Genomic DNA, 23,792 nt, shown 5'->3' with positions numbered 1-23,792 from the left:
CTATCTACTTTGTCCACTATTGTGGCAAATCCTTGTTGCACCTCCTGCAGTATGCTCTGCACATCCGAGGCTTGCGTTGTGGCCCCATCCTGGCTCTCTTCTCTCCTCTCCAGGTCCTGACAATCATGCGTACCACGCGTCCCTCTCTTCGCAACCTCAAAATTTAATTTTTGCTGCCTCGTGTCCGGTTTGCCCATGCTGGCACTAGCTTGAAGGACTGATGCGTATGTCTCCGTCCGGCACGTATCTTCTTGCGCTGCTCTTTAGTCTCACCAGCACACACCTCAAGTCTCAGGGGCAATGTGATGGAGGTATACCCAGCCTCGTGAGCCCAGACATCTTCTCCCACTGGGTACAGCGAATTACGACCTTGTCTCACACTTATCTCTTTTCACGGTCCTTAGTCGCGTCAGCACACACCTCCAGACTCAGGAACACTGTGTTGAAGATGCCCCCATCTCATGTGTCCAGATCTCCACTCTCACTGGGTTCAGTGGTGTATGTCCTAAGGCAAATTTCCAGGTACCTGCAAGCCCATTCACAAATGTACTGCAACCCAGTTGTGTAGCCTACCAGCCTCTTTGTCCTCCTCACGTTTGCCCTCTGGCATTCAGGCCGGTCCAGTGTAGGCGTCTGGATGGTATTTAACCCCTTATAGTACCTCACACTGCAGTGTCAGCTGCACTTGTCCACATGTGCTATGCGCCACTCAAACTGGCGGCCGTATCGTACTCTCCCCGAAATGTCGCCTATTGATGTTCCTCAGGGTCAGCCAGCCGGTCTCCAGTGCGGCGCGCCACGTCAAACAACTCGGTCTCCCCTCTAGGGGCCCTCCGGGGGGTCCTCCACTCATTCCAATAAGGCGCGCCGCCCGTTTTAAACAGTTATTGCCAATATTAATTCAATGGTCTCACGCAGTCTGCCGAAGCTTCCGGCGCTCCGATCTCCGCTTACAGTTGCGGTTCCTGCTGCGATCGGTGCAGTCATCCAGGACACGCTCGGCCTTCGCCTCAGCCCTCCATTCATTGCGCGTGCCCCTTTGATGTGCTGTCTGGCGCGCTTCTCACTGGCGTCCCAGCACCTTGCAAACGGGTCTGCAAGCTTCTCTTCTGCCGCTGTTGCAGACCCCTCACTCCGCCTCAGGTCTTCGCACGGCACCCCTGCTTACCGTCCGACAGCTTCCAGGGGGGAGTCGCTCAGCTCCCATCTCTCATGTAACGGCCGCGGCCCAGCTGTCCCGCCCGCAGCAGCGGCCTGTCGTAGTCGCATCCACCGCACCACAGCTCCACCGGATTCCGCAGCACCCTCGGCCAGATCTTCAACGGCTTAGTTCAGGGTCAGTTTTGTTCCGATCGGCCAGATTTTTGCACTGAGGTAAGAGGCTGCTTATGACTCTCAGATGGCGGGTTTGTAGGTCTTCATGTCATTTGGCAGGATATTAATAGGATAATTACACCGGGCTGCAGGAGCCTCACGCTTGTGCGACCATCTTGCGTGTGCGCCCCCCTTATCACTTGTTTTCTTTCATACTTTTGAAAGTACTAAAGGCCAAATGAATTCTTGTACGTATTAAAATGCAGATAGATAATATAATTGTTCAATACAGTACATGAATCACATTTGCTGTTTGGTGCATGATTAGTTTGTGTTTTGTGTTCAAGTTACCTAAAAAGGTAAAACTTTTTCTGTTTCATTAACCTTAAAAGAACTGTATATTTATATATGTCTGTCTTTTCCTTTTCCAGGCGACTGTGCTTATCCCCTAAAACCTGCTGGTTGTCTGCATATGCATGCAGTACAATGAGAAATGCTTATGCTTTTTTAGAAATAATTTTGTTGAGGTCTATGTTAGGGAATTAAAATGTTGAAGAATACTGGAGAATAAAAATTATGTTTTAGAGATTTGCATGGGAGTGTAATAATTATGTTGATGTTTAGATGTGTTTTGGGAAATTTGTGCCTCATATTGCGCCTGAAATTTACTGGATCCTGTAAGTGGAATGAGGGCTGGGCATAGCTTGTTGTCCCAACTAAGGGCCTCATTTTGATGGACGTCGGAGTTGCCTCCAACTGACACCATCGCGGTCTCAGGACCGACCGACCTCTGGTCGGCAGTCCTGACACTTTATTTGCAGTGCACCCGCACATGGTGGCTGCCACACGGTGCAGGGATTAATGGAGGGGAACCATAGGTGCCCCATTGGCCCCCAACTGGAGGCCGCAAGGTGAAGGGGACCTTAGTAGGGACCCCCAATGTCTCTTCCAACAGGCTTTCCATGTCACAAAGCCGACATGGAAAGCCTGTCAGAATTCGACATCGTAATCCCTACGGCGGAAACGCCATCCATAAGGATTAGGGGCATATCTCTAACTGTCCAATGGGCTCCTGAGCCCATCGTAATCCAGTCGGAATGACCGTCTGGTTTAACTTTTGACCGCCTGCATCGTAATGCGGCAATCTAAACTGAAACCACATTGAGAGTCAGAAAGCCTCCGACCTATGTCGGAGGATTTCCGACTCGCATTGTAATAAGTCCATAAGATGTTACACAAAGTGCCACAAACTGTGCTAGCAATGTGCTAGCATGTATAGTACCTCTGTCCACCAGGCATTTTATCCATCCTAGACATGCCAGACGCTTTTGTGGGACCTGGGTAAACAATCTAAAGTGGAATCCTTAGGACTTCATTTCAAAATTTAAAAGTATGCCCTACAGGGAAAGAACAAAATGGCACTTTGAGCATCTAGGGTATTAGCTGTTTTTGCTGACTCGTACTAATAACAAACATTCACAAACCAAAGAGGTCTCAGCTTTACAAAGTGAGTGCTGAGCTCCTGGATTTACAGATTATGGTTTATAAAGCATTGTTTAAAGTAAAAGAAAAATATAAAATTCTCTTCCAGGGGATCCTCATCAATAGTCATAAGCACTGAATATATCCGCCCACGTGCAGGGACCCTGGAAATAATACAAAATTATATATGTAAATCACATATAAATAGCTCCACATATATGTATGCACATATATCATTTTTTCTCACACCAATGCAGCCCCAAAACAGAGGCTAAACAAAGTAAATACTCATACACACACTGTAATCAGCAAGGAAACAAAAAACGCATTAGGTCAAAAAGCCCTTGAACTTTGCGTTTTAATGAGCAAAACACTCATAAATCCTGAAAATTACTAATAAATATACATTATTAGTCACAGGCTGCATTGAACAGCAATAGCATAGAAAATGAAACAATTTTCAACAAAAACTGGCACCGTGCCTTTAAGGCAGACATGACCCCTGGCTTCCCATCATGCCTCAGGGGTGACACGAAATTTGAGAGGTGGACTCGGTGGCATAAATAGTGAAAAAAGTTCATGAAGTTTGTAAGTCTTCTGTTCTTTCTTTATTGGATTCTTTTATTCTCTCTCTTTAAGATACAAAGGCACAGCCAACGCGTTTCATTCCCTTTAGTGCCTTGGGAATTTCGTCAGGGCTGCAAAAGATTTTAACATACATAAACATTTTTGCCTCATGATAGAAAAAGACAATAGCATATCTTACATACAGATAAAAAATGACTAAAAGTTACACCAATAGACATAGCAATATAAAACCATGCCAAATGGCACATCAATAATTATACCAGAAAGCAAGCACACCCTCACCCGTGCATTGCTTCAGTTTATAGAAGAATGTGTACCACACTCGTACACACCTATGTGATATAACAAAACAAATTCTAATTCCACCAACAGGTGCCCAATGTGGAAAAAGATTCAGAAAAGGGGGTGGTGATGAACAGAGTGTCTGAATTAAGCAGACCACTCTTACCCAGTCCAAAGATCAGGGCTTGATCCATCACCGTTATTTATCTCACTGCCCCATCCCAGCTCAGAACCTGGCTATATGCAAATCAGTCTGTCCCTGGCCCAGTGCATCATGGGAACAGGGAAGACTAAACTACAAAGCCAATTCTTCACCAGAAAGGAGACAAGCTACCGGGGACCGGTTTCTGGCATTTCAGCCGTCTTCGGCCCGGCTTGCTTGAATCCTGATGGAGCAGTGAGAAAGGGACTCATGTCTGAGTATACCCTGCCACACCTATAGTGGCCAGACTAATTTGCATATAGCCAAGTTCTGAGCTGGGATGGTGCAGTGAGCTAAAAAACGGTGATGGATCAAGCCCTGATCTTTGGACTGGGTAAGAGTGGTCTGCTTAATTCAGACACTCTGTTCATCACCACCCCCTTTTCTGAATCAATGTGGAAAAAGAAGCACCCAAAGCAAAGTAAAATACCAAAGAAACCAGAAAAAGAGTTAAGAAAAAGCGTCATGTACCGGTTTTTCTAGAAGTAAAGCACTGGAGGGAAAAAGGAAAAGTTCCACCCTAATTGTAACCCAGTGTTATAAGAAAATAAATCCTGCAATATTCTCACCTACAAATGGGAACATCTCAATCCGATGATCCAAAATAAAATTGCACATTTACCATAGGTGCAAGACAAAAGTGTTGTCAGTGATCTGAGCCTGACATTCCTGAAAATGAAAATAATGATATGATCTACTGAAAGAATATATCATAGACCATTGTGAATCACAGTTTTGGCCGGAAAATTATATCTAGGGACTAAGTTGCAGTCACAAATATTATCGTCCATAAGTATATGGCAAGTATATTCCCCGCCCATTTAGAGCGTGGTCCAAGAATTATTTTGTATAATATGGAGACACCTGAATTACTAAGGTGTCTACCTTTGAAGGGAAAAACAATCCCCAAAGACATGATGACTCATTTTTTCATAGCGGCTAGGGAAATTACCTGTGTTGTGTAAAATTCGTTGGAAAGGAATCCAAGTGCGTTCTTCCGTAGGCGACAAGCAGTTGTGTTTAGAGGAAAAACTGAAGTTTATCCTTGCCCCCTAAGTAAGAAATATATGTGTACACTATATTATGGCAAGCTGTCTATAGCCAAGCAATGCACAATAACAAAAGTTGTCATGCCATTGAACGCAGAATCACCTAAAAAGATGAATATTACAAACAACCAGATGATAACATAGTGGTAAGTAGTGTAAACGTGTCATACATGAGCAACATGATGATACTGGTCGAGCGTATATGCCCCCGACAGTGAACTCGAGTCAATAACACGAATGCACTTGCCAAGAGAAATGTGGATCCGGGCACTAATTTAAAATGCTCCAAATCGACAGTGCTTTAGTTACTTGGTTTCAACATATGAATGGCGGTATGAAATATATTTGAATCGCATTTCTAACAAGAAATCCAAAGCATAAGGGGATAGAATCAAGCAACCCGAGAGTATTTCAACCTCTAATCACCCTCCCTATTTTCTCTTTTCTCCCCGCTAATGCCACTGAAAACAGCGTGATGAGATTAAGTAATGAGTGATTTATCGGGGGGGGGGGTCCGTAACACCAACAGTTAGATGGGCTTGTTAGTGAATGGCGTCCATACGGGTTACTATGAAGATATGAGTCGTCTGCTGCGGGACCTGCAACAAATATATGAGTCCAGCATCAGAATAACACAGATAGCGTCCCTAGGAGCATAAAATCTGCTCATTCCCTATGGTGTCGCATACCTTTGATAGGGTCTCCGGCGCCGCCTACTCCTCCGTGTGCGTGTTCGAAGCAGTGGCCGCCGATCACCCGCCATTCTTAAAATAGATCACCTGACCCATATCCCGATCACGTGGGCCCTCCATGTGATAGTGCCGATCCCATTCAGGTCAGCGCGGGCCCATGTCCCGGTGGCGGCCATGTGGAATATTATGTAGTATAGTATAATAACATGCTGATTGTACCGTGGTATGCAAAATAGCTCCTAGAAAACGAGGAGAAAGAGCATGCCAAACTCCTTAGAGATTTGTATCGTCACCTAAAGTAAAGTGGGCTCCTCGATGACAGCCTAAAAAACGAACATCATTTTCTAACTAAATGTAGTGGGTTTGATATGTATAATCCGCCTGTAGTGCCCAAAGTTACAATAAATTTAAAAGAAAATCGAAAAAATCATGTTCTCAGGTTGAAAGCTAGTTATTGTAAAAGAGGGAAAGTTCTTAGGTTGAAAGCTAGTTATTGTAAAAGAGGGAAAGGATCTCAACATGGTCGTGTATCCCGGCGGCAGCCATGTGTGAATGGGTTAGCCCCACGTCAACAATATCATAGTGTGGAATTAGTTCCTTAAAAATATGTGAAAAAGAAGGGGTGCCAACTCCCCCAGGGGAAGACCAACTATGGCGTCAAAAATAGATACAAGGCCCCCTGTTGTGTTAGACAAAAGTAGAAGAAAAATAAGCAGATAAAAGTTACAAGAGTACAAGAAAAGACCAACAGGGAGAGAGGAGATAATACATCTCTAGATCGTTCCTCTGTAGCCATAGTTTAAAAAAAATGATCATTAATTCATTGCAGTATAAACACCAAAGTATTGGATATACAGTCCATATATTCAGAAACATTCGCAATGTGGGCCAGTATGCGTCATAATGATTTCCCTCAAATGATTTAGGGGAAAAGCCCCCTGTTTGTCCTGTATGTTGTAAAATCATGATTAGCCATGGGGTAGAGCTGTATGAATGACATGTGGTATACGTAATTTGTACGGGTCATAGCAACTATTCTTGATAGGCCTAATATAGGGCCCCCCTATTGCTATTACGTATTCCAGGATCATAGGTACTGTGGGGGCTTAAGATATAACAAGATGGGTGGCATCAATTCCTTCTTCAAGAAAGTAATGAAGTTCTCTGTCGGTGTTGTGCCCCATCTGTGTTGCCCTCAAACGGCAAATCCACTTTGCCTCCCTCTGTCTGACCGCTAGTTCCCGGTCGCCCCCTCTTTTATCCTGGGGCACATGATCTATCCCATGGAACCAGAAGGAGGTGTCCCCCGGATGTGTGTCATTATAATGTGTGCTCACTGGGTAGCATATGTCTCTGCCAATGATTGCCCTTCGGTGTTCCTGAATTCGCATTTTTAAAGGGCGTACAGTGCTCCCTACATAAATGATATTACAACTGCATCCCAATACGTATACCACATGCGTGGTGTTGCAATTTATGAAACTGTTAATCCTATGGTTCTTGGGTGCATTATATGTGAAGTTGGTAATCTTGTTCAGACCTGAATCACAGACAATGCATGACCCACATGTATATAAACCAAGTGGCTTGGGTGGAAACCATGAGTCACGTGGAGTGGTTACATAACTCTGACATAGATTGTCCCTTAGAGATCTGCCCTTGCGGTAAGAGATAAGTGGCCTTGCTGGTATAGACCCTCGCAGACCAGGGGAATTCTTGAGAATATCCCAATGTTTTCTGAGTACATTATAGACCTTGTTACTGTTGGAATTATATTGAGTCGTGAAGGTGACACCCCGCTCCTTTCTAGTGGAAGTGTCATCGCGTTTGGTCATTAATGTGTCTTCCCTGTGTAAGTTTCTGGCCTTTTGAATCGCAACATCCACAACTTTGTGGTTATAGCCCCTTTTGAGGAACCTAGTTTTTGCAATATCTAAATTCTGAGCATAGGAATCTTCCTCGCTACAATTTCTTCGCAGCCTCACCATCTCGTTAGGTCAGTTGTTCTTTCCAGCTCCTTCAGTCAGGACCCTGGTTCAACAGCTCCCTTTCTTTTTGACTTTCTGTCAAAAAATACTTGAGATTTTCACAATTTTTACTTTCACTCGACGTCTTTTGGACATAGGGTTTTGGTGCTGCCTTTTTTGAGTCTTAAAAAAGGAATTTTTCTGTCACAAATGCCTTCTCTCTTTGACAACAGTCCTTCCTGTGGGAAGAAGAAGGCCCAGACTGACACACATCCTGTGTGTATCCTCTGCCTCCCTGACTCTCATTCTGCAAATTCTTGTGAACACTGCAAGACTTTATCAAGGAGAACTCTCAAAGATAGGGAGATAATTCGAATTTATGGTCTCTCTGAGAGAGGTAGGTGTCCTAAGAGGCGCAGGACGCGATTGACGTCGAGAGAAGTCCTGACTTGCTCTCTTTCGGCGTCGGGATCGGCATCGAAGAGGACGGCGAAGACGAGGATACTCCCTTCGACGACGAAGACTTCAGCGTCGAGAGGCAAGGTACCTCCGCTGCAGTCTACAGGGGGTGCAGATTAGAGAGAAAGGTCTCCGTTGGAGCATAGGAGCTCGACGTCGAGACAGCCGGCGTCAAAGCATCTTCACCAATCTTCGATGTCGCGGCTTTCTCCGTCGACGCCCAGTCATCGGCGTTCGACATCGAGGCACCCTCCGTCGGCGCCCAGTCATCGGCGTTCGACGTCGAGGCACCCTCCGTCGACGCCCAGTCATCGGCTTTTCGATGTCGAGGCACCCTCCGTCGGCGTCCGGACAGCAACGCTCGACGCTGAGGCATCCTCCGTCGTCGCCTAGTCACCGGCGATCGACGTCGAGAAGGTCTCTGTCGCAGTCTCACCATCAACGGTCGACGTCGAGAAAATCTCAGTTGACGTCACAGCATCGACGTTGAAGCATCCTCCTTCGTCGCCTGGTCAACGGCGCTCGACGTCGAGAGGGTCAACGGCGCTCGACGTCGAGAGGGTCCCCGTCGTTGTCACAGCAGCGTGAGTCAACGCCAAAACATCTATCTTCGAGGCAAGTCTCTCCTTCAAGATCCCAGGAGAGGTCACCTTCGGGGCAGACTGCTCAGGAGACAGTTAGTCAACCCTCGGATCAGTCTCATGCCTTAGCACCCCAGCAGAGGTCTCCAAGATCGGCTTCAGCTGCGGAGATGGAACATTCCCCAGTGCATATGAGTCCTCCGGCTAAGAGGAAAAGAGTATCAGACGAGCGTGCTTCAAGGAGTCGCACAAGGTCTACTTTCAGACATCTCAGAGGTGGGTCTCCGGTGAGTCTGTCCTCATTCTCTTCGGGCTCCCAGTCTTCTCACCGTGGAAGATCTTCCGAGGTGGTCATCTACTCCTCGGATAGTGAGAGGTTCAGGCATTCTCCTGCACGTTCGCAGCATGGACAAACGGATCTGCCTCCTCCGGCACGTTCGCCAGTGAGAGAACGCACCCAGAAGTCTCCTTCCATCAGGCTATCTCCAAGATGGTGTAGGCCTCTGCATCACTGGGCTCCAGACAAGGAGACAGCGGCCAGGTTGCAGGCTCATTGGGACAAACAAGTCTCCCGACCCAGAGAGCGTTCTCGCTCCTGAGTGCGCTCCAGTAGGCAAAGATCGAGGTCTAAGAGCAGGAGACGGGCTCGCAGATCTCCAACTACTTCTTCATCTCCGACCCGTTCTCATAGGGATTATTCTCCGACTCTGACGAACAGTCCTCCATCGAGAATATCCCCTATAGATGACATTTTCTCTTTTCAAGACATTTTGGGCAGGGGTGCTTTGAAACTGGGAGTGCCCATGACTACGCCACAGGTCAAGACTTCTGTGATCTTTGAGACCTTGCATTACAGATCGGCACCCAAGCCTCTGCTGCCTTTGGTACCTGGAATTATAGATCCCGTGAATGAGGTCTTCCTTACTCCAGCAACTATAAAGTCCGCCCCAGCAAGGATTCTTAAAAAGTATCGTTCGCCAGAGGAGGATCCACTTTTCCCCAGGTCTGACCCACCACCAGACTCGGTGATCATTGCGGCGGCGAAGAAATCCAGTGCTGTAGCTTCCTCATCCACAGTACCTCCGGATAAGGAAAGCAAATTGCAAGATTTGTGGGGAAAAAGAGTCTGCAACACCTCAGCCTCTTTTCTCAAAGTCTCTAATGCGGAAGCCCTTCTGAGGAGGTATGACATATCCCTGTGGGATTCTCTCCAAAGGTTTATTGAGAAACTACCTCAAGAGGACCGCAAAGATTTTGAGGAGATTCTTTTGGAGGTCAGCCAGGTCTCCAATCAGATTATAGGCGCCGCGGCGGATGGGACTACCCTTGCAGCGCATGTCTATGTGCATGGAGTAACGGCGAGAAGGTCTTCATGGTTGCGCCTGACAGCCGTAGAACCTGAGGCTCAGGCTAGAATCTTGAACCTGCCCTTCTCGGGAACTTCACTGTTTGGGGCAAGTGCTGGCAAAGAAATGCAACGCATGAAGTCGGAGTTGGACACTCTTAAGGTCGTAGGGCTTGAAAAGAAGAAAGACGTTCGGAGGAAGTACCGCTCCTACAACAAGGGCTCTTCTAAACAGAGGGTTCAAACCCCTCACTGGCAGAAGGGTCGGGACCAACAAGGGCAACAGAAGTCCCAATTCAGAGGCAAGCGTAATTCCAGAGGAGGTGGAAATCAACGCCAGGGCAACAGTTCTAATAAGTCCCAGCCAAAGCAATGAGTCCTTCCTTCCCCCAGTGCCGTTGACCACTCCAGTTGGGGGGAAGCATTGTGCATCATATGTCAGAGTGGGGAAACATTACTCAAGACCGATGGGTGTTGACTACACTTCAGCATGGGTACTGCCTTCATTTCAAACACCTGCCTCCACCCGTTCCTCCAAGGCCAACCGTAAATCATCAACTCGTCCTTTTGAAAAAGAAAGTGGCGATACTTCTCGAAAAATCAGCCATCGAGAGGGTTCCACTCGCTCAAAGGGGGAAAGGAGTGTACTCCCGATATTTCTTGGTCAGAAAAAAGGGACAAAAGGCAGAATTTAAGCCCATTCTGGACTCAAGAACGCTCAACCTGCATATCGGAAAAGAAAAGTTCCGCATGTTGGCACTTCACCAAATATATCCGAATCTCAGGAAGGGAGATTGGATGTGTTCGATGGACCTCCAGGATGCCTACTTCCATGTCCCAGTGCACCATATACACAGAAGGTTCCTGCGGTTCCAGGTGGGGACCTCTCACTACCAATTCAAGGTCCTGCCCTTCGTGTTGAAGTCAGTTCCCCGGGTATTCACGAAGTGTGTTGCAGTAGTAGCGGCCGCTCTACGACGCAGGGGTCTTCGTGTACCCGTATCTGGACGATTGGCTACTGAAAGGTCCTTCCCCAGACGCTGTAGGGAATCAATTCCAAACCTGCATCCAGCTCTGTCACCGGTTGGGGTTGCATGTCAACTTCAGCAAATCAGTCTTGCAGCCCACCCAGAAGATTCACTTCCTAGGAGCTCTTCTAGACTCCGAGGTAGGAAAAGTGTTTCCTTCGGAGGAGAGACAGTGTTCTATAACACAGCTCGCTGGGACGATCGGATTTCTCTTTCAGAAACAGCTCGAGCTTCCATTCCATGGTGGACAAAGAGGCAGAATATGCAGGTGGGAATTCTGTTCCATCAACCTCCTCCTGCACAGACCTTGATCACCGATGCTTCTCTACAAGGCTGGGGGGCACACATGGGTCACCTCCAAGTGCAAGGCTTGTGGTCCCCAAGGAATGTACATATCACATCAACATGCTGGAGTTGAGAGCAGTCCACCTGGCTCTCAAAGCGTTCCTTCCCTCGATTCGGGAGACATCAATATTAGTACAAACGGACAACACCACCACAATGTACTACTTAAACAAGCAGGGAGGAACGCGCTCACGGACTCTGTCACTGGAAGCCCAACGCATCTGGCATTGGCTTCTGGCTCGCAAATTGTCAGTCATGGCGGTCCACCTCCCAGGAGAACAGAATGTGAGGGTGGACGCGCTGAGTCGGCATTTCGAGGACAGAGAAGACTGGGTTCTAAACGACGAGGTGCTCGAAGGCATCTTTCAGTCTTGGGGTCGTCCTACCTTAGATCTGTTCGCGGACGACGAAAACACCAAATGCTGAGACTTCGCCTCGCGGTATTACCGTCCAGGAACAAGAGGGAATGCACTTTTGATCGACTGGTCAGGGGAATTTGTGTACGCCTTTCCACCCCTTCCACTGATCCTGAAGGTGGTGAGCAAGCTGACACACTTGTGCACAACAATAATTCTCATTGCCCCCGACTGGCCGAGACAATGGTGGTACACGGACCTGCTTCATATTTCAGTGGCTCCTCACAAGAGACTGCCATGCAGGCAGGACCTCTTATCCAAGATGAACAGGAGGATTCATTATCCCAACCTTCCGTCACTGAGCTTGACAGCATGGCTCCTGAGGTCATACAATATGGCCATCTAGGATTGCCACAGGACTGCATGTCCATCCTGAAGTAAGCAAGACGACCTTCCACAAGACATTCTTATGCCTGTAAATGGAAGCGCTTCTATCTGTGGTGCATGCAAAATGGTCATCATCCTATTAAGGGTCAGGAAGAAGTCGTTCTTTCCTATTTGTTATTTCTGGCGAAAGCAGGTTTAAAGTTTCATTCTATTAAGGTGCATTTAGCGGCTATAACAGCGTATAGGCGATCACCTTCACAACCTTCTTTTTTCCAGCTGCCAGCTGTAAAAGACTTCCTGCAAGGGTTGAAAAAAGTGTACCATCCAGTGCGTCCTCCTTCCACGCCCTGGGAGCTGAACCTGGTTCTGTCATAATTAATGGGCCCTCCTTTTGAGCCCATTCATACAGCTACTTTGCAGCATATTTCCTGGAAAGCTGCTTTTTTGGTAGCAATCACGTCAGCTCGTAGGGTGAGCGAAATTCAGGCCCTCTGCTCCAAGGAACCTTATACGGTGTTCCATTTGAATAGAGTAGTACTGAGGACACATCCATCTTTTCTACCCAAGGTGTTGTCAGATTTTCATGTAAATCAGACCATCTCTCTGCCCACCTTTTTTCCCTAATCCCTCTACTCCAGCTGAGAGGGCTTTGCATTCTTTGGACCTGAAAAGGGTTTTAAAATGTTATCTAGATAGGTCCAAGTCTGTTCGTAGGTCGGATCAACTGTTTGTCAACTATGGTTCGATCAGAACAGGTTATACAGCCTCGAAACGTTCTATTTCAAGATGGATAGTTTTGTGTATCAAGCTTTCCTATCAATTGGCTCAGAAAACTCTGGGGTTTTCTCCCAAGGCACCTTCCACCAGGGGTAGAGCGACGACTGCAGCTTTTCTCCAAAATGTGCCCATGTCTGCGATCTGTAAGGCGGCGACCTGGATGTCTGTTCATACATTTACCAGACATTACTGTCTTGATTCTGACACTATACCCAGGTAGGCCAGGCCTCCCTGCGGAATCTGTTTAGCAGATGAGTCGGCTGCTACAAACGTTTCAGTTGGGTCATGTATGTCTTATTTACCTGCAGGTGGTGTTTGGGCTTGCTATTCTATTCAGTGCTTATGACTATTGATGAGGATCCCCTGGAAGAGAAGGATAAGTTACTTACCTGTAATCCTAGTTCTCTTCCAGGGGTATCCTCATCAAAGTCATAAGCAACCCACCCGCCTCCCCAGGTAAATGAGATTTTGTCTGTTCTATGACTTATAGTTGAGCCCTGACTTCAGGGTTATGCAAAGAACAACTGACCTTACTGTCACCCCTGAGGCATGATGGGAAGCCAGGGGTCATGGCTGCCTTAAAGGCACGGTGCCAGTTTTTGTTGAAAATGGTTCCATTTTCTATGCTATTGCTGTTCAATGCAGCCTGTGGCTAACAATGTATATTTATTAGCAATTTTCAGGATTTATGAGTGTTTTGCTCATTAAAACACAAATTTCAAGGGCTATTTGACCTAATGTGTTTTTTGTTTCCTTGCTAATTACAGTGTATGTATGAGTATTTACATTGTTTAGCCTCTGTTTTGGGGGCTGCATTGGTGTGAGAAAAAATGATATATGTGCATACATATATGTGGAGTTATTTATATGTGATTTACATGTATAATTTTATATTATTTCTGGGTTCCCCGCACGTGGGCGGGAATATTCAGTGCTTATGACTTTGATGAGAATACAATAATCAAAAAAAGAGTGTCTGCAGAAAAGGCTAAGCCGTTCTAGGGAGCACAAAAACAACCACACTGGGATGTTGAAGAAAGCCCTCACTCACCACCTAGTGATGACATGCTTCGTCATCGGGCCCCACCAAAGAGACCGAGTGTCTCTTTGGTGTGCTGCAACGCCAGGATTACTGCGGAGCGGGATAGTGAGTTCAGGGCATGTTGAGTGCGTATTTAGACTAGTGAGTGGTGGGGGTTTTAAAATAGTCAGTAGTTTATCTGAGGTAATAATTTTATTAAATGATCACTAAAGACAGAGATATTAAAATATGTGAGGAAACAGTCCACTTTAATTGAGTGGTGGGTTCCTATAAGTTAGTCGACGTGTTTCTTGCCATCGAAACAGTGTTAATTTACCCGGCAATTCATCAGGACTGTGTGTGGTAAACCCTGGCGGTATGGGCACGCTAAGGCCCACCCTTACCTAGGGACGTGAGAGTGAAAATTAAATAAATGTGAAAAAAGTGCAAAAAAATTAGGAATGATTGAACTATTCCTAATTACTCCTGGTTTAGGAGGCTTCTACTTATCGTTTCTGCACTTTATAGGTGTTGGGAATAAACACCATGGGTCTCAGGAGGGGGGTGGAGGCGTATTCGGCACACCGCCCTTGACGCTCAGCACCCTCAGTCTACCTACGTCGCCCTCGAACCGGACCCCGACGATGAATGAGAATACCCCTGGAAGAGAACTAGGATTACAGGTAAGGAACTTATCCATACTGTAGGAATAGCAAACATTTATATTACGGTATTTTGAAACTGAACATCGATTTCAATAGTTTTTATCTATGTAGATAGTTATGTCATGCTATTTTAGGAGATTTGTAAAGTGCCTCGTTACTCCAATAGTATGGTTTATTTTTCCAAATTTGTCACTGCATGTTCATGTGCTCTTATAGATAAGCTGGGAGGGTGAGAGGCAACACTGGGAATTCAGGGGGACAGGAATGTAAGGGGAACGTAACACATGAGAAGAAATAAAGAAATCCCTTGTATCCACTGGAGAACTCAGAAAGAAAAAAAAAGTATATCCCTGAGCCATTGAAAGATGTAAGATAGCCAGTCAAAAGAATGGTAAGGCAGCTATGCTCTAGAGGAGTGCCACACACAGAAAAAGGAATGCTATCAAATAAGAAGCAAGCAAACAAGATTAACAAAAAAGCCAACAAACGCTAACGCTAAGCAATTGATGTTTGCGCAAGCTCTCATTTAAGCCAACAAAATAGCCAAAAGATGGCAATATATATATATATATATATATATATATATATATATATATATATATATATATTTTTTTTTTTTTTTAAACAGGAAAAAAGTGCATTTCAAGAACCTGTTTATTTCTTTTTAACAAAAAAGTGCATCAATAAAATGTTTGCTGCACTGAAATCATTATCTTTTCAACTTTCAGGAAAAGTTTTATTTACCACTTTTTGCATTTTTCAAAGTGGTAGTCCATGAAACCCATAGGTGGGCCTGGAAAATTCTGAAAACTAGACAAAATGTTCAATTCTGCAACAGGTCATTTGGGCATATCGCTCATGGTTTTTCCCAAAGAAACTAACGGTTGCAATAAAAAACCATGGAAAAAGTTGAAATAGCTGATGTTTTTAAATGTACGTTTTTGTGCTGATGGCTGATTCATAAAGCAATCTGCCATTTATATCTATAAGATCGTTCTGATGGCAGGTACATGTAGTATTTGTTGATTGTCCAAACAACTATGATACCCAGAACCAACAACTAATCTGCAGATTACAATAATTTTTCATTCTTTATCAATCATACTTTATTTTATATGGCAAAATCGAATGAATTAAAAATGGGTATAAAGAAGCCCAATGCATTTTTTAATGCAATCAAAATCCTGAGTTTAGGAATAGTGATTATTTGTACTACTGTGCATTTGGGGCTGCCTATACTATCATGTGATTCAGAGGGCATTTCGCAAATAGTGTTCTTTTTTGCACATCTTACATTTAGAAGGTAAAAATGGAAAGAAATTCAATTGATAACAAATATCAACTATACTGTATTCCTAAACGCCCCCGATACAAAGGAGTACCCCATTTTAGTGACTGGGGTCCTATTAGCAGTGACAAGAAAGGGCCTAAAATGCAATGTGGAGACATCACAGGCCTCATTTATGAGGCCCCTTGTGCCATCGGAACACCACTTTTTGTGACGTTCCGTGGCGCAGAAGCCTGTGTGATATTTATCAGGCAGCACTAAGCCACTTTTTTTGGCTTAATGCTGCCTGATAAATATCAGTCCCTTTAACGCAGTGTTCTGTGTTAAAGGGGCGTGCAATGGGTGTTGCTGGGGGCGTTCCCTTCCTGTACAAGAATAATTATCCCCGCAACGTAGGCACCCTTGCACCATGGTGCAAAGGTGCCTGCGTTGGCGCTCGGCAGCCCACTGTGCAACGGTGCAGGGGAAAAGGACAGGAATGCGCCGTATCTTATAGATATGGCGCATTCCTGCCCTTTTCTTTTGCCGTAGGGAAGCGCAGCAGGAAGGCCTGCTGCGCTTCTCTACGGCAAAACCTCATACATGAGGCCCCACATTTTCAAGAAAACTGACCTAGGTTTGTGATCTGGGGAGCTGTGGAATTTGGGCTCAGGCTTGGCTACCACCCTGGGCAACATACCAAACCCAGACATTTCTGAAAACAAAGGCACTTAGGGGAGTCAGAGATACTGTGACTGGTGTGTATCTATACACTACAATATTAAAGTTTTGGCTAAAAGCATTCATTTTACTCAAATTTCCATGCGATGTAGGCATCTTCTGGGGTAAAGGCATAGCCAGTGCTTGGGCAGGAACCTCTACCTGTTTTTGTTTTTAAATTCCTAGCACCTAAGGAGCTCCTACACTCCGTTGGATGGAGGGAGGGCAGATTGGGGATAATACCCTCTAATCTCCCTCCTTAGACTGGAAGAAAGACTTTCTTATTTTGTATTCGGTGGCTCTTGCCCATGCCCTGCAGAGATCTCTAAGCTGGGCTCCACTAGGGAGATTCATCATAAAAATGGGAGATTCCTCCCTTTCCAACTATACCTCTTTCATGGCAATCAGTGCGCAGGGGCTAAGGTATGTCTCCCAAGTACAAAAGGAAGTGAAAGCAAAATGAGACGTATTACTCATTTTACTTTCCCTTACTTAAAAGGGACCCCTGTGGTTCTATCACCAGAGGAATTTCCAGGCCTGGATGCTTTGATATGACTTCCTTGTCAATAGTACCTAATGGTTTGTGCTGAGAATGGGGAGATCACATCAGTAGCACCCAATGGGTGAAAATCTCTAAATATCAGGGCACAGGAGTGGGGCTCTGAAGAATTAGTTCTGACGAAAAATTTACCTTCACCAACATTCCATCCTTCTTGTTGTGCCTAAGCTGTCCGCAATTTCATAATGGCATTCCACAGTCCCAAGGACAACATATTTTGGACAATGTGTAACAACTATCCTTTATTGAGGAGGGTACTAAATGAAGTAAAGAGTGCAGTTCCAACAGGAACTATGTAAGTGCAAAATAAAATTTGTTTTTCTGAATACTCCTAGTTCACACAGTGAATTTCTAATTGCCTATGATTCAATTTGTGGCTAAGGCATGTGTTAAAATAGCAATGCACATAAAAGGTCCCTTAACATGCAGTAGCTGAAAAAATTGAAATCCAAAATGTCATATGAAGGCTCAAGTCAACTCAGTGTGCACCTTCTTCTTCCACATCCTACACATGCTACAAAAGATCCTCAGGTTGCTGCCTCAGAACACCAGAAGGACTGTCTCACAAGCATTCATCACCAGCAGGCTGGAATACAGCAACACACTCTACGCCGGAATCACCAAACAGCTCCCACGCCATATCCACATCATACCACCTCAAGAAGCTTCACTGGCTCCCTATTCATAAGCACTGCCAATTCAGACTTCTCACACACATACAAAGCCCTGCACAACACAGGAGCAGAAAACCTCAACAGCTGTATACACTTTCACCAACCCACCAGACACCTATGCTCTGCCTCACTCTCACTTGCACACATTCCCTGCATCCGCAAAAGCAAAACTGGAGGTCTATCATTCTCCTACATCGCACCCTAAGACATGGAATAACCACCCTCAACACATCAGGACCTCCTCTTCACTTCTTGAGTTCTGCATGAAGCTGACGACCTGGCTCTTATTATAAGCACCTTGGGGACCTCAAACCTACACACCTGCCCAAGCACCTAAATACCTCTCGGGTGATTAGTGCACTATACATATCAATATAACATAGCACAGGGATTTATTAAATATTTGTCAGGTCCCTGTGAAATATGGGTTTCTTTATCATAATGACAAACCTCAAATCAGAGGTTTTTCATTGTTTGGGCCACTAGGATTATGCAGCAATGGAGGAAGTGCAGCAGTGTTATCCATGGTATGCAGAATGAAAAGGTAAATTGTGAAGCATGGTGTTGCACATTCTCTGGCATGATTCATTATTTTCATAAAAGCCTATTTGTTTTTGCCAATTTAACAAAATAAATGTAGTACGTGCAGCAGTTTAATATTGGCATAGGTAACAAATTTGGCATAATATGGCAGGACTGCACATTAGCCTATTCCAACTCCTGTCCAACGTCTTTATATTGAGAAAGGTGACCAAATAGTGGACCGTACCAAATCTAAATCTGGTCAAGACATAGCAGTGTTGAGTGCTATTAACACAGGACAAATAATATTCACAATACTCCTTGGGGTAAGGGACATGCAGAAATCAACCGTCCGTTTCTTCATCTCTTTGCAAAGGGTCTTGCCTCACTGACAAGTTAAATAAAATAATAAAGGGTGTATTCGTATAAGAAAGCTAGGTGATAACAGAGACATATCCAAAGTTAGGCAGCCTTAAATAATTGATTCCCTGAAACTTGATTCCTCTTATGACCATATGGAGAACCAAAGTAATAAGCAGTGCTTTGGTCAGCAAAGCAGAGGGAAGGATGTCCCAGCTTGGCCCTAGTATACTTTCCAATCAACAGGTCCAAATTTACACATTGCTCATCCGTCCCCAGGCCATTCCTAAATCGGAACTGTGCTTCTGATAGGAGAGAATTATACTGTACCCATTCCTCTAACTGCATTAATAGAACTCTGCTCATCAATTTTACTAAGGAGTAAAAGAGGGAAATAGGGCGATAACATTTGTGATCTGATTTATCACCCTTCTTAAAAATGGGTACAATTAGTGACACAGCCCAGGAGGGAGGACTCATAGGGGGATATGTACTAGGAAGTGGCGGAGGGAGGTGCTAGCCATCACGGCTTAATGACTCTCTCCGCCACTTCTGAAACGCAAGGCTTCACCATTTTTACAAGAATGTTGTGCAGCCTTGAGTTTCCCCCTGCGATGGCATTAAGTTTAGCAATTTAGCGCAAACGCAGGCACCCTTTCACCATAGTGCAAGGGTCTCTGCATGCAGGGGAGTATTGTTTATGTGAAGAAAGGTGTCCTTTTGTGCACATAAACAATCTTAAAATCCAATTCATGTGTGCTGCTTCATGCAGCAAATAATTAATAGTGACTGGATCAATGAAATTTCTTTCTCATTACTCACAGGGCAGTTTAACGGTGTTACAGACGTCTGGTTAGTTAAAAAGAGTGAATGGTTCTTTTGACTACTAGCCAATAACAATCCTCAGCATCTATCACTGACACATCAAAGGAGCCAAGATAGCAGCCATTACCACCTACATTGACTCCGCAGCCAACCCCACAAAGGAAGTCTTCAAAATAGTTTAAGAACTCTTCAACCCAACAGGCACAGAGAATACCATCTACTCCGCACAAGAACTCAGCAACAACCCCTCAGACTACTTCCACAGAAAGATCATGAACATCTACAACAATTTCAACATCCAACCCACCACCCTCGGCCTCAATTACCTCACCAACCAGTGAACACCAGCCAAACCATCACCACCTGGCCACCGCTCACCCCCCTGACCACCTTAGCCAACATGTCTTTCATCCACTCCAGGGTGCCCACCGACCCCTGCCCCCACCACTTCTACAACCTCGCAATGAACCCAACCTGTACGCAACTCACCAGCATTTCCTTCTCCACAGCAAGTCTACTGGAAATATGGAAACAAGCATATGTCAGACCCCTCCTAAAAAAGCAGCTGACCCAAACGATCTAAAAACGTACCTTCCGATCTCCCTGCTCCCCTACCAGGCCAAAGTTTGAAGGAAAGCCATCAACCAGCAGCTCACCGAATTCCTGGAACAAAGCCAACTACTAAAAGCCTCTTAATCAGGATTCTGTGCCAACCAGAGCACTGAGACCGCACTGATTGCTGCCACAGACAACAATCGGAACACTCCTAGACCGCGGAGAAACGTGGCAAAAATCTCCTTGCGCTCTCTGCAGTGTTAAAAAACAGTCTCCCACAGCACCCTCATCAACAGACTGCACACCATAGGCATACAGAAAGATGCCCTCAAGTAAATTGCCTCCTTATTTACAGGCCGCACGCTGAGTATCCGAGTGCCTCCCTTCACCTCCCCATCCAAAGAAATCAAATGCGGCGTACCACAAGGATCATCCCTCAGTCACACCCTGTTCAACATCTACATAGATGTCATCAGATTCCACAGACTCAACATAATCTCCTAAGCAGATAGCACTGAACTGATCCTCTCGCTTGCCAAGGACCCCTCCAACACCAAAACCAACTTCTTCAACGCCATGACCAAAGTAGCCAAATGGATGAGAGACAACTGCCTCCAACTCAACTCTGACAAACCTGAATAACTGATCTACGGGAAGAACGGTAAACACCCAAAAAATCGAGGCCAGAATATCGAATTCCCAAAATATAGTTGGATAGAATATCGAATTTGAGGTAAGAAATATCGATTTCCATAATATCGAGTTTAGAAATATCTTTTTCCATAATATCGATTTTTTTTTTGTGTTATGTATGCTAGTATATGTGTTAAAATTATACATTATTTTTGTAATGTATGTTTCATTTTTTTTAAAGTAATGAATTTCATGTTATTTAATTTTTGCGCAGTTTAATTCCGTAGCGGGTTGTGGGTTTATAGGGGAATAGGGTGGGAAGTAATTTAATTGTAATTAAGTAAATATTTATTTTTATTTATATGTATTGATAGTTCATTGATTGTTAATTATTAATTGGTAATTATTTTTTATTAATTGGTAATTTTAAATAATTGTTTAAGTGATAATTATGTTATTCGTATTAATTTATTATTTGGAGTGGGTTGTGGGTCATAGTGGAATGGGGGGAAGTAATGTATGGTAATTAAATAATTATTGGAATTATTTTTGTGTATTGATAAATAATTTATTGTTAATTATTAATAGGTATTTTTTGTATTACTTATTACATTTTTGGTCTTGAAAATTAATTGGTTGTTAATTAACTATTAATAGGAAATTCATTTATAATAAATAGTATTTATTGATATTGCTAATTAATTATTACATATTTTGTTATTAATTAATTTTAATTAATTTTTAATTGGTATTGATAATTAATGTAATCTTATTTAAATATTAAATCATTATTTTCCCTACTGTTGCACTCTCTGGAGTGGGAATAGTAATTTTTACCCCTACGTTATCCAACGCTTTCCCTACTGTTGCACTCACTGGAGTGGGAATAGTAATTTTTACCCCTACGCTATCCAGTGCTTTCCCTACTGTTGCAGTCTCTGGAGTGGGTATAGTAATTTTTCCCCTCCCGCTATCCAACACTTTCCTTACTGTTGCACTCTCTGGGGTGGAAATGGTACATTTTACCCCTACGCTATCCAACGCTTTCCCTCCTGTTGCATTCACTGGAGTGGGAATAGTAATTTTTTGTCCTACGCTATCCAACGCTTTCTCTACTGTTGCACTCTCTGGAGTGAGAATAGTAATTTTTACCCTCCCGCTATCCAACGCGTTCCCTACTGTTGCACTCACTGGAGCGGGAATAGTAATTTTTACCCAGCCACTATTCAACGCTTTCCCTACAGTTGCACTCACTGGAGTGGAAATAGTAATTTTTACCTCTACGGTATCCAGCGCTTTCCCTACTGTTGCACTCACTGGAGTGGGAATAGTAATTTTTACCCTCCCACTATCCAACAAATTCTCTACGTTCGCTCTTGTTGGAGTGTGAATACTAATTTTATTCCCTTAGCTATGTAATGTTTTTAATTTTGTTATATTTACTGTAGTGTAAATTATTAATTAACATACAAAGTATTACTTTAAATATTTAAATTAATATATATTATTTATTTTTATATATCAAAGTCTTTAAGCATTGGATTAGCACAGAAAAACAGACATTTGAGGTGAGCAGATCTAGAGTGCCGCTGGTGTTGAGAGTGCTCTAACAGGAGCTGCTTTCCACCTAAACTCAAGAGCTACCCAGAATTCTCTCCTTTTTTGCATAATTTATGCGTCACTCTATCCCTGAAAGGGTTTTGTTTTGACTTATACTGGGTGCTCCCTTGTGTCTGGACAAAGCTATACCTCTCTGAAGAGCTCTAATTAGAGCAAAACACTGTGTCAGGGGTTGCTTTTACTCATTTCAGGTTGGCTTTAGTTGGTATTTTACCAATTCAAAGCTGTAATACTGTGCCAGGAGTGATAAATGGCTTTTGTCGTTTTACAGCTCGGCAAGGACAGCACTGTGCTAGTCCTATGCTTAAAGACTTTGCTGTAGAAACGGCAAAAGACTTTGTCCTTTTCTATCTCGGCGTGGATGGCACTGTGCTAATCCAATGCTTAAAGACTCTGATAGAAAAACAGACATTTGAGGTGAGCAGATCTAGAGTGCCGCTGGTGTTGAGAGTGCTCTAACAGGAGCTGCCTTCCACCTAAACTCGAGAGGTACCCAGAGTTCTCGCCTTCTTTTTTGCATAAATTATGCGTCACTCTATGCCTGAAAGGGTTTTGTTGTGTTATATATATATATATATATATATATATATATATATATATATATATATATATATATATATATAAATATATTTCTAATAATGTTTTAAATATTTTATAAATAAGATTAAATATTTTATAATATTAAGTAAATATATATGTTTGAAAAAATTATGTTTTTTACATTACATTTATTATTTTTACATTTTAAGCTTGTTTACATTATTTTAACTATGTTTTATTTAATTGTGTTTATTATTTAATTACTTTTGTATTATTTTTAATACATTTCAAAAATTCGATATTTTAGTTAACTATATTTTAACTATCGATATTTTGTACTCAATATTTTAGTACTTACCTGTTCGTAGATAGGGATTCTATATTCTATACCTCAATATTTTTTAATCGATATTCTGGGCACTCAATATTCTGTCCCTCGATATGTAGTCACTAAACCGGGAAGAACACCTCTGCATGGGACCACAGCTCGTGGCCTGCAGAACCTGGACCCACACCTGCCAGACCGACCATGCACTCAACCTCCGCATCATCCTCGACAGCCAACTGACCATGAACGACAAGTTAACGCAATCGCCTCCTCTTTCTTCCGCACACTTCACATGCTCCGCAGTATCTTCATGGACCCCAAACAATGCTAGAAAGACCATCACTCAGGACCTTGTCAACATTTGCTTCGACTCCAGAAACACCCTCTATGCCGGCATCTCCAACCAGCTCCTCAGAAGACTTCAGAACATACAGAATGCTGCAGCCAGACTCATCCTAGACCTCCCCAAACTAACCCATATTGCCCCCACCTGAGAGACCCCCACTGGCTCCCCATCCAGGAGAAATGGCAGTTCAAGTTCCTCATGCATGCTTACAAAGACCTCTACAACCTAGAACCTGCCCACCTCAATCATCGACTGAACTTCCGCCAGCCAGCTAGACACCTGCCCTTCTCATCACTCACCCTC

The sequence above is a fragment of the Lissotriton vulgaris genome, chromosome 6 (assembly GCF_964263255.1).
Source record: "Lissotriton vulgaris chromosome 6, aLisVul1.2, whole genome shotgun sequence".
Classification (NCBI taxonomy): domain Eukaryota; kingdom Metazoa; phylum Chordata; class Amphibia; order Caudata; family Salamandridae; genus Lissotriton; species Lissotriton vulgaris.
Note: the sequence above shows the minus strand (reverse complement) of the source record.